General features: G+C 30.7%; 1 long non-coding RNA gene across 2 annotated transcripts; it reads left to right on the top strand.

Annotated features, from left to right (window-relative positions):
* Window positions 1-1,893: 1,893 nt before the first annotated feature.
* On the top strand, window positions 1,894-11,034 carry LOC102662899 (uncharacterized). 2 transcript variants are annotated; one of them, XR_005892186.1, is made up of 6 exons: window positions 1,894-2,700; window positions 6,943-7,413; window positions 8,691-9,526; window positions 9,611-9,695; window positions 9,781-10,185; window positions 10,267-11,034. It is a non-coding gene; the product is annotated as an uncharacterized lncRNA (long non-coding RNA). The 2 variants fall into 2 exon arrangements; XR_005892187.1 differs by having other exon boundaries at window positions 6,955-7,413.
* The last annotated feature ends 1,006 nt before the right edge of the window (window positions 11,035-12,040 follow it).

A 12,040-nucleotide genomic window follows, 5' to 3' on the forward strand; every position in this document is an offset into this window, starting at 1 on the left:
AAAGATGAAGCAGTAGGGTATGGAGGAATGGTCTGTAAATAACCAAACTATCGCACGACCCTCTCTAGTCGGTGTATGACAATAGATGGACCCTATCTGATATGTCCGAAAAATAATGAGATCAACTCAAATTCTCTGAATGCACAGTGGTCACCATAAGGAATCCGTCACACAACACCAGATGTCAATCTATCAACCGCTTACGATATGTCAACACTCGTAATGCCTTCTTAGACTTCCAATGGCAAGCACGTGATTTCCTCTCATCATAATCTTCAGCAGCAATAGAAGAATCAATAGTAGGAAAATGCTCGTATATCCAACACTACTCATATTTAAAAAACAAAAAAAAATTCATAACTACTTAATATAAACTACAAAACTAAAAATTAAATTTAAAATAAATTATAAATACCTGTAAAAGTGTGATATATCCTGCAAGTTGCCTGACGCTTCTCTTTGACCCATCATTCAAATTCTCATACATATGGACCAGTGCAACAACTCCCCATAGGTAGCTTCCAGTTTGGCTGAGATCACAAAATGCATCCAAGAATACCACATGTAAGTGTGTGACACTCTTGTTAGCAAAGCGTGTGCAACCTACCTATTGCAGAAGATATGCTTGAGCTGCTACAATCTACTAGCAAATAGTATTCAATTAGGATTTTTTATAACTTATAAAAAGTATTTTGGTATTAAAAAATATACAAATTTCAATGAATTCTTTTTTAAGAAGAATTTAAATGGATTTCATCAAACTTTTTAGTATAAAAATTTTACTAAACTTTTTTCTTTCTTTTTCTAGTAGTTACTAGATTTTTTTCTCTCATCACACATATCATCTTCTCTCTTTAATATTCTTCAAGATGTGCATGCCATATATATTTATGCTATTCTTTTGGAATAAAAAGATGTCAAATATACTCCTTCTCTCTACACTTTTCTCTTTGTTTTATAAATTAAATTAATATTTATCTTATGTGTTAAGACTAATCATATTTTTCTTATGTTGACTATGTCCATCTCTTGCTTGACGCAATGTGTTCATGATTTTTTCTCTTAATTTTTTCATCCACGTCTTACCAATTTTTTACTCTCGCTATTCCCTTTTAGTATATGTTATTCATTGCTTCTCATTTAAATATATCATTAGATTTATCATTAAATAACTGTAGTAATTAAAAAAAAAAATCAGAAAACCAACATATAATTATGAATCTATCATTAAAAACTAAAATTAAGAATGAGAAAAATGCTATTAAAAGAAATGTTAGTATTGAAAAACATAAAACTAGAATCAATATAACTATTAAAAGATTCAAAAAATTATATTGGTTTTACTTTATTTTATGTAAATCTCATCATTTCTTATTATTTTTTTCATTGACTCTTGTAATTTTGAATGTATTTTTAAAAATTAACACAATTCTTTCAAATCTTATAAATCTATAAATTTCTTTCAAACTTTTTAAATTTTTATGATATAAAATCATTAAAATATAAATTATCATAAAAATGTTGTAAAGAAATTAATAAGTCATAATATTCTTACATAATTTTTAAAATCTACAAGACATTTTTTCCTAAAATAATTTTTAAAAATCCTAATCCAATCCCTTAAATATTTTCTAATTACTACCATTTTTTATATTGCGAGAAAGACAATGAAAGGAATAAAATATTTAGTAAAGTTTGAGCACGGAAACCGCGCACTCGAAACACTGGGGCTCGCGAATTCACTGCGTCTTGCCTTCCATGCTATACACGTGTCCGGTTCTCCATCCAACGGTTGACGTACGATTTGCATGTTTAACGAGTCAATAATCAATAATCAATTTCGATATTTGCTCCTTGTCGGTGGGCCTTTGCACCAAATCCGAAGTTGTTATAGTAAGCTTCTTCCCAACCCAAACCATTCATGGCACCACCAATTCCCACATTCTACCCTTCTTTCTTTTCTTTCTCTCGCAATTTTCTTCAACCTACCTTTTTTCCACACACAATTTCTCTATTGGCTTCTGGATCTCCTTTGTCTACCTCTTCTTTTCAAGTTCATGTGATGTGCAACTGTGATCTGTTCTAGTGTATCATACAATTCGCAGTCCATTGATTCCAGTTTTAGAATTTTCAATTTGTTAATTTTTAGAGATCTTCACTCTTCATGGTACCTTTTTTTTTCTGTTAATGGTTTAGTTTGAGTATTACTATAGGAAAATATACGTTTTATAATTGATCTTGAGTTTAAATTTTAAATATAGAACTGTGTTAAATACTCATAGGATCCACCGTATATAAAAAAATATTACGAGTATTTTATGGAATTTTTGATCAAAATAATAAAATATAACGATAATCTTAGATGTCATCAATTCGAACTAGATAAGAAACTAATGTATGACAAAACCCTTTTTGATTTGTTTTTCTTTTTGGTTTTGTTTGTTTTTGCAAAGAGTCATAAAAACAAAGTATATATGTATAAAGATTGAAGTTTCTAATTGGCTTCTAAAAGCTATTATGCCCTTGAACTGGAATTTATGCTGGGATTGTTTGATACACTAGCACGGGTCACTGTTGTAAGTCACGTCAAAAGTATTTGCAGTGCTATCATCAAATGAAGCTTCAGTTTGCAAAATTTTGCAAGAAAAGGAAAGAGAGGCTGTGCACAATAAGGGGCTACCACATGTACAAAACACAAAGGTTAGTTTTGGGAACATATTTTTGGGTGGTGGTGTTGGTGTATTTGTATGCTTTGGGGGCCAAAAACCTATGGAAAGGTTGAAAAGCTACTTCAAACATAATGTTCCTCCTGTCCATGGCAAAAATATTGTTAATATTTGTTGAGAATTAGCTCCTCAAATGGTGAAACATTTTTGTGAAATGAATATTGGATGCGTGTCAATTTTACAACATTCATACATGGAAAGTAACTTATCAGAGTGTTATTTATTAGAGTCACCCAATTCTCGGAGGCGAGTTAATTGGAGTGAAAAAAATGAGATATAAACAAGACAAAGAAAACCGATAGAGAAAATAAGATAAGGTGGAAGCAAGATAAAGGTGAATGGCTAATTAAGGGGTGTTTGGTTTAATTGCTCTTTCTGTTTTCATTTTTACTGGAAATAAAAAATAGTGATGAAAATGTGTTTGGTTAGATTTTTGAAGTGAAAATATTTTTCCAAATAAACAAAAAACTAAAAATAATAAAATCTCGTTTTCATTGTCTTCAGTTGAAACCACAACCTCATTTTGGGTAAAACACGGTGAGAAAAAATGTAATTTTAAGCAAATTTAAAAATATATATTTTTTAAAAAACGTATTTTCAGTATTTTTATTTCTTGAAAGAAGAAAACAAAAAGTGAAATCAAACATATTTTTAAAATTTTAATCTTTTGAAAATAAAAACAGAAAATGAAAATACAAATCAAACACATCTAAATGAGTGGATATTTATAAATTTTTTTATTTATTATGTGAATAGAGTTAGAGGATGTTCGTCTTGGTCATGCATGTATATGATAAAAATTAGAAGTTAAATTATATACCTACTTAAAAAAAAAATCAATAGAATGCATAAAAGTATAAAAGCTTTAGTTTAAGAGTTTATTTTTATATATTTTCAGTATAAAATATTATATTTTAACACCGTTAAAGTTCATTATAAATATAAATTTTAAAATAATTATCACAATGTAATTATGTTTCAACCTTTCTTATACATCCTTATAAATAGACAATAGTCACGATTGATCGGAATGTTCTGTCAATTTAACTTTAAATCACATCTTACGGGAATCTAACTAACTCAATTGAAATCGAAATCAATTTTCAGGGATAAAAAAAAAAATATATCTCAGGCCCATTTGCATTATTTTTTCTCTCTCTCTCTCTTTTTATTGACAATCTTAATTCTCAAACTTCAAAGACAAGAAAAGTACATCGTGTGGATATTATTACTCTTACTCTTAACTCGTTTTCAATTGACAGCAATTAGCAAATAAAGAGATTTTTTTTATGAATACATATATTGAATAAAAAGAAATTTAAAAACATATTGATTCAATTAGATAAACTTTTTTACAACCACTCATAAAAAATAAAGAAGTAAATAAATCAAATTGTATCAACTTTTCAAAAGGCTGTAAATGAGAAATACTCTTAACAAATGTTAAAAAAACATAAAAATATTAATTTATGAAAAAAAGTTAAATTATTTTACAGTCTTACTTTCATGTTCGATAAATATTTATTAGAAAAATTATCCAAACAGTGGACTCCAAGTTGTACCTTAGGGTATAGGTAGGATGGCAAGTCTCAACCACCTAATAATATAAGTAACAATAATTTGTTTTTTACTTGTTTCAAAGTCCAAATTTAATACAGACAAATTATTTTTCGTTTATTGAAAGTGTAAAAATTCTAATACTATCAATTAATTACAAATTACCTCAGGTATATCTTTGAAATCTCTGTGCCTAATTATAAAATATTTTAAAGAAATTTATTTCTCTCTAGAATATTTTTTAATTTTAGATGTATTAACTATTTTTTATGTATTCTAATTTAATTATTTTTTCTTTAAATATTAATAAGAAACAAATAAGTGAATAGAAAGATAAGTAAAAGATAATTTTAAAATGATAATATAAATATTTGATAAATTTAATGTGATTCACTACTTTTTTTAATAGGTATGAATTAATTGAAATAATCTTATAATTAAGGATAAAGGAAATAATTATTATACTCTCTCCCTCCTTTTCAAAAACTAGAAAACAAAATAAAATAAGCATAAAAAATTAAAACTTTTATAAAAAAAACTTTAAACTTAAACAATTTTATTTTTAAAAAAAAGATTTACTATTTTAACGTCGTAAAAAAAATTATAAATTCAAAATGGTAAAAACAAAAAAAAATAATTACAACTTTAAAATCATAAAAATAAAATTTTAACTAAAATCATAAATGATTTTATGACTTTGTTTAAAAAATAATAAGTTGAATAAGTGTTAGGACTTTTAATTGAGAAATCATATCACCTCTCACCACTTACTTTATTTAAAACCCACCCTACTTGAAAAAATCCAAAAAAAAAAAAAAAGTCCCCAAAAAAAGCCACATGTCTCTAATTAAGCAGCATAGTTGATTGGGTAGTATGATTCGTAGTTAGGCATGATGTCCATTCGAAAATGAAGTAAGGATGTGACCTTTGCCCCTTCAAACGGGTTGCAAGCGTTGGATCCTAAGAAAAGTGAGCGGGAGATGGAGACAATGGTTGCATTAACTCATTAAAAATATCATACATAAGATTATATTCCCGAGTCTCACGCCTCTATATTCTATTAATATTCATTTTTACTTCTGTCCTTGTACCTATTTTTGCAGCTGGATCATTATTGCAATTTACACAACACCTTGAAAATTATTCTTCACGCCAACGCCTTTTGTTTCAAAGGAGAACGAATTATTCACGTTTCGATGGTTAGAAACAAATTGAAAGTTAATCTACGATAATTTTAAGGATTTTATCTGGAAAAAATAAAAATATCTCCTACGTTATTAATACTACGTGAAAGTAGTAATATAATTTCATAGAGTTATTTGGTCTAAATATTACATGAAGAACATAAGTTAGATGAAGTAATAAAATCCTCTTTTCCCAATTGCAACTACAATTATTTGTAAATTAACATTAGATTAATATTTAGGGCAAATCATTTTATACGACCTGATTGAATTTTGTTATTTTATCATGAAATTATTTTATTTTCAAATTAGAGACATGGTATAATAAAACATTTTAAAAAAATATTTTACCATGTAAGTATTAAATCTACAACATTATATGAAATTAAACACTCCAATAACATAAATATCTATATCACACCTTTTATTTTTATCTATTTTTTACACACATATCAGTTATCTTACTAACCATTACACTATTTAATTATTAGATAATTTTATCTCAAAATTCAGATTGAAAGTTTTATTTACATGAATTCTATATAAAAAAATTATATTATTCTGAAAATATTTGATATCCCTTTCACATAAATTAAAATTAACATAAATATATGCTTTCAAAATATACTTAAATATAAATTCTTTAGTTAACTTTTTTTTATCATTACTCATTGTTAACATGCACAAAAGAAAAGGTTTAATGATCATTCACGGCCGATGGTGTAAACTAATTTTATATTGTCATTTAATTACGATCATTGCTAATGTGATTTTTAAAATAATTATATCGTATATGATGATTTTTAATTGGAGGCTTAAATATTATTTTAGTCATTACAATTTAATAACTTTTTGTTTTTCATCATTGTAAAATTATTTTTATGTTTTTAGTTTTTGTAAATTATATTTATTTTATTTCTAGTCTTTAAAATACTTTAGATAGTATTTTGAACAGTGAAAAAGTATTATCTAAAATGTTATAAGAACGAAAAAACAAAACAAACATATTTGTAAGACTAAAAATAAAAAAATAAAAATTTTACATGGATAAAAATAATATAAAGTGATAATTCATCGATTATGTGTGTGAAAAAATACGAATATATACACTTTTATATATATATATATATATATATCGTTCTGTTTAAGACTAATATTTATAGCTTAGTGGTTTGTTTTTTTAACAGAAGAAAAATGCTTTTTTTAACTTTTTCTTTTTGACATTTTTTAAGCATATAATTTTTAATTATATTTATAAAAATTAATTTTTGAGACTCTGATTTATTAAAAAAACTTACTTTCATTTTTAAAAGTCTTTCTAAAATTATGTTTAGTTTGAGTTTTCCTTTTTTTTAAAAAGAAAAAAACAAAAACTTAAAAAAAAAAAGAAACATTGAAAGATTACCTTTAAAGGCAAAAATCCTCAACTAGTGCCCTTTTACAAACTAATTCCCCAAATGGGGTTCTTCTAAAAGTTTTTCTGGCAGGTGCTCTTTTGGTACGTGAACGCCATGCATGGCGCCACCACCACTGGCGCTTCCGCGTAGGAGCTGCCACGTGGAGAGGGACGCGCAAGTAGCAGCAGCGGCTTGGCCTTCTGCTTACGTGGAGTGAGACGCGCAAGGTGCACTGGCGCGTTGTGCATGGGAGACTGAAGACGTCAGTTAAACTGGCGTTTTAGCTTTGCAGAAGGTGACAGGGTGCACAGTGCTACAACAGACTGTTGTAGCTGCAGGAAGCAGGAAGGAAACGCCATTGGAGCCTGCGGGTTGCGTTTGCAGGTCCAACGCGCCATCACGAGGAGCGCTTTCCTCCTTTTATATGCAGTTCTCATGCTGCATTGTGCTACCCGTTTGCTCAACCTTCTTCAAGCTTGCTTCCTTGCTTCCTTTGGTTGGTTCCTTGCTTCCTTTGCATCTTTGGTTTCTGCTGCTTGTAACTTCTTGGTAAGTTTATTTTAATTGATAATAAATTTGATGCATGTTTAGGTTATAAATTTTAAGTGTTATGTGTTAAATATGTTTAGGTTAAGTTTGTTTTATATGTTAATGTTATGTATGTTTAGGTGCTATTTATAAATTTTAAGTTGTAATTTGAAATATTGATATTATTTATATTGTATGTATATGTTATAATTTTAGTTAGTATGTTCGTATTTGTATTATAGGATACATTAGAGTTAGTTTATTTGTTAATATTATTAGTTTGAGTTTTGTATTTTATATAGTAGATTAGATTTAGTTAAAATTTTTTATATGGTAGATTAGGAATAGTTTTAGGTAATCTAAGTTATTAATTTTATATGATAAATTAGGAATAGTTTAAATTTTTATATGGTACATTAGGCTTAGTTAAAATTGTTTATATAGTAGATTAAGAATAGTTTGAGGTTTTGAAAAATATAATTTTAGATTATGTTTAGTTTAAATTTTTTGTATGGTACATTATATTTAGTTTTAATTTTTGGTATGGTACATTACATTTAGTTTAAATATTTAATATGATAAATTAGAAATAGTTTAAATTTTTATATGATAGATTAGGTTTAATTAAAAAAATTTATATAGTAGATTAAAAGTAATTTTAGGTTCCGTAATTTATTAATTTTAGATTAGGTATAGTTTAAATTTTGTATATGGTACATTACATTTAGTTTAAATATTTGATATGATAAATTAGAAATAGTTTCAATTTTTATATGGTAGATTAGGTTTAGTTAAAATCTTTTATATAGTAAATTAAAAATATTTATAGGTTCCGTAACTTATAAATTTTAGATTAGGTTTAGTTAAAAAAATTTATACGGTACATTACATCTAGTTTAAATATTTGATATGATAAATTAGAAATAGTTTAAATTTTTATATGGTAGATTAAGTTTAGTTAAAATCTTTTATATAGTAAATTAAAAATATTTATATGTTCCGTAACTTATTAATTTTAGATTAGGTTTAGTTTAAATTTTTTTTATGGTACCTTACATCTAGTTTAAATATTTGATGCTAAATTATTTGACTCGTAAGTATTTTAAGTTATTAATTTTGTATATATATATATATTGTTTTAATTTATTTGTAAAATATATTTAAATTTTATTGATTGTGTAATATATTTGTTATTGAAATATTTGGAATTAGAAAAATATAATTTGTTATTTATTTGAAACTTGGAGAGTATGTATAATTTTTATCGTCAATTAATTGTATTTTATTTTATTTTGTAGGATCAATGACATCTTCGTCGTCATGCCCCTCAAGTATACAAACTAGGTCTGGTCCACTTGATGGTGACGTGTTGTGGATGCAACCCAAGCATGTTTCAGAACATGTTTGGAATGGGGAACCAGACAGGAAACTACACATCAGACGAGCAGTCCCGACGTATCAAGGTGAAGAACAAATCCCAGAGGAAATTGTTCCTTTGCTTCGGCAATGTGGGTTTTATTGGATCATGAAGATGGGATACCTAAAGATAAATGCGGCCTTAATTACTGCGTTCATTGAAAGATGGAGGCCCGAAATCCACACGTTTCACCTGAGATGCGGAGAGGCAATCATTACTCTTCAAGATGTGTCAGTTTTGTTAGGTCTGCGTATTGACGGGGCACCATTAGTTGGTTCAACAAATCTTGTTTGGGCCGATTTGTGTGAAGAATTATTAGGAGTCAAACCATAGGAAGGCGAAATTGAAGGTAGTGTCGTCAAATTAAGTTGGTTGGCTCACCATTTTTCTCACATAAATATTGATGAGGGTAACGTTGAGCAATTACAAAGGTTTACCCGTGCGTGGATCCTTCGATTCATAGGAGGTGTCGTCTTTGTTAACAAAACCAGTAGCAGAGTTTCCTTAAGGTACCTACAATTTTTACGTGACTTTGAACAGTGCAGCACGTATGCGTGGGGACCTGCCGTGCTTGCGTATTTATAAAGTGCAGCCAGATAAAGTTAAATCAATCGGAGGTATGTGCATCTTAATCCAAATGTGGGCATGGGAACGATGCATGACTTTGGCTCCAAAGAGGACGCCTCCCGTCATATAAAATAAACCACTGGGACACAGGTTTGTTGTTTAAAAAAATAGATTTGAATTGAAAATATTTAATGATGGAACATGTTGACAATGATGATTTAATTTTTATTGTAGGTGGCTGCGACGTGGAAATCAGCATATTGGCAATGATGATCTTAGACTTTTCCGTCGCAAATTGGATCTGATGAAACGACATGAGGTAAGAACATCGTAATGTATTGGTTAAATGAAATGTTAATATGCTATGTTTGACTGAAAATTGACAAGTGTGTTGTTGTATGCAGTTTGTCTGGGAGCCATACACACCAACTGTGATGGCAGCGTTGCCTCCAATTTGTGTGGTTGGAAGTGTAGCCTGGTTCGCGGTGGTGCCACTGATTTGTTTCCATGTTGTTGAGTGGCACCAACCCGATAGAGTTTTACGACAATTTGGATTGCAACAACCTATTCCCGGGTGTCCTTCGCAACCGCAGAATCTCCATGGCATAACGCTCAAAGGCAAACAAGATGAGAATTGGTTCCACCTGTTGGCCCCAATGATTAGTCAGTGGAACAATCGAGCAGAGTTTAGGGTCGACGTTTATCCTCGACAGCAGGGCCTACTGGGTTATAACTCGGACTACATGGTGTGGTATAGGGGTAAAACAAAGATGTTTGTTGACCCAAACAATGCAAACACAACTGCATTGGTATGTATCTGTTTTTCAATGTTTAACTTCTAATTATTTTCTTAAGCATGAGCATTAATTTGTTGACGCTAATAATTGTAGGGTGACGTTGTGGAGACTCTATAGTATATGGTGTCACCACAAGGGAGGAACACATGGACAGTTGATGATCTCGTGCCTTATGTGGATAAGTTAGCGATTATATCAGAAGAGCAAGAGAGAATCACTAAGCCAGTGTCACATGGTCCAGCATCAGAGCGTGAATTTCCAGCACAAGAGTTTCACATTCTTCAATCAAGTGTTGAAACTCGGGGCATAGGCAGACGAAGGGAGCTTGTTGAAGCGGAACAATATTCCCAACAAATGATGGAGCGTGGTCATGGAATGTATTACACGCCAACGACATTTTCCTAATATCCTTCACAGATGTATCAGTATCCTTTTGAAGGTCATCACACTGATACTTCTACAAGCGAACATTCGTTCGGTGGTGTTGCGGAAACACAACCTCATTTTTCATGGCCCACTATGACTCCTTCACAGCAGCACGATGCCCCCATGGCAAAACCTAACGCCCTATTTGCTCCGCAATGGAATGTACCTGGAGCAATACCTGATATGGGCGACTTATTAGGTGTTGATTTGCATCAGGAATTTTCTGCTGAGGCTGAGCAAGCAGAAGCGGGGAGACAACGTGGCAGAAGAAATCCTGATCGTCAAGCGCAAAGATGGGATCGACCATGTGGCACATCCTCACGACATCACGGACACCATAATGACTGATTTTGATGTCTCTGTGTAAATTTGTTGTTGTTTGTAAGACATTTGATTTTGACAGTTAATGTATCGCATCTCATTTATCTTGGCTTACTAATGTATAGAGTTTTGTGGCGCATGAAACTATAATAATAACAAAGTTTAAAAATAAAACTAAGTTAACAAACGAAAAATAAGTAGTTTTAGTAACTAAATCCAAACAAAACTAGACCATAGTTCATCATTGTAGATATTTGTCCTTTAGTAGCATTTAGAATACCCTTAACTACAACATTGGACGTCCCCCTTTAAGGTTTATGGATTTGGCTTAGGGTTGGGGGTTAGGGGTTAGGGTTTTAGGGTTAGGGGTAATGGTTGGGTTTTAGGGTTTATGGATGTGGCTTAGGGTTGGGGGTTATGGGTAGGGTTTATTGTATAGTGTTGGGGGTTATGGGTTGGGTTTAGGGGTTAGGGTTAGGGTTAAGGGTTATGGTTAGGGTTTAGGTTTAGGGTTAGGGCTTAGGGGTGTAATGCTTAGTGTTTAGGTTGAGGGTTATGGCTTAGGGGTTTAGGATTTTAGGGTTAGGGGTTATGGTAAGGGTTTAGGTTTATGGTTAGGGCTTAGGGGTGTAATGCTTAGTGTTTAGGTTGAGGGTTAGGGTTTAGGGTTTTAGGGTTAGGGTTTAGGTTTATGGTTAGGGCTTAGGGGTGTAATGCTTAATGTTTAGTTTGAGGGTTAGGGTTAGGGGTTAGGGTTAGGGTTTAGGTTTATGGTTAGGGCATAGGGGTGTAATGCTTAGTGTTTAGGTTGAGGGTTAGGGCTTAGGGGCTTAGGGTTTTAGGGTTATGTGGTTAGGGTTAAGGTTAGGGGTTATGGTTAGGGCTTAGGGTTTTAGGGTTAGGGGTTAGGGTTAGGGTTAGGGTTTAGGTTTATGGTTAGGGCTTAGGGGTGTAATGCTTAGTGTTTAGGTTGAGGGTTAGGGCTTAGGGTTTTAGGGTTATGGGGTTAGTGTTAGGGTTAGGGTTTAGGTTTATGGTTATGGCTTAGGGGTTTAATGCTTAGTGTTAGGGCTTAGGGGTTTAGGGTTAGGGTTAGGGTTAGGGGTTATGGTAAGGGTTT

The sequence above is a fragment of the Glycine max genome, chromosome 7 (assembly GCF_000004515.6).
Source record: "Glycine max cultivar Williams 82 chromosome 7, Glycine_max_v4.0, whole genome shotgun sequence".
NCBI classification, from domain to species: domain Eukaryota; kingdom Viridiplantae; phylum Streptophyta; class Magnoliopsida; order Fabales; family Fabaceae; genus Glycine; species Glycine max.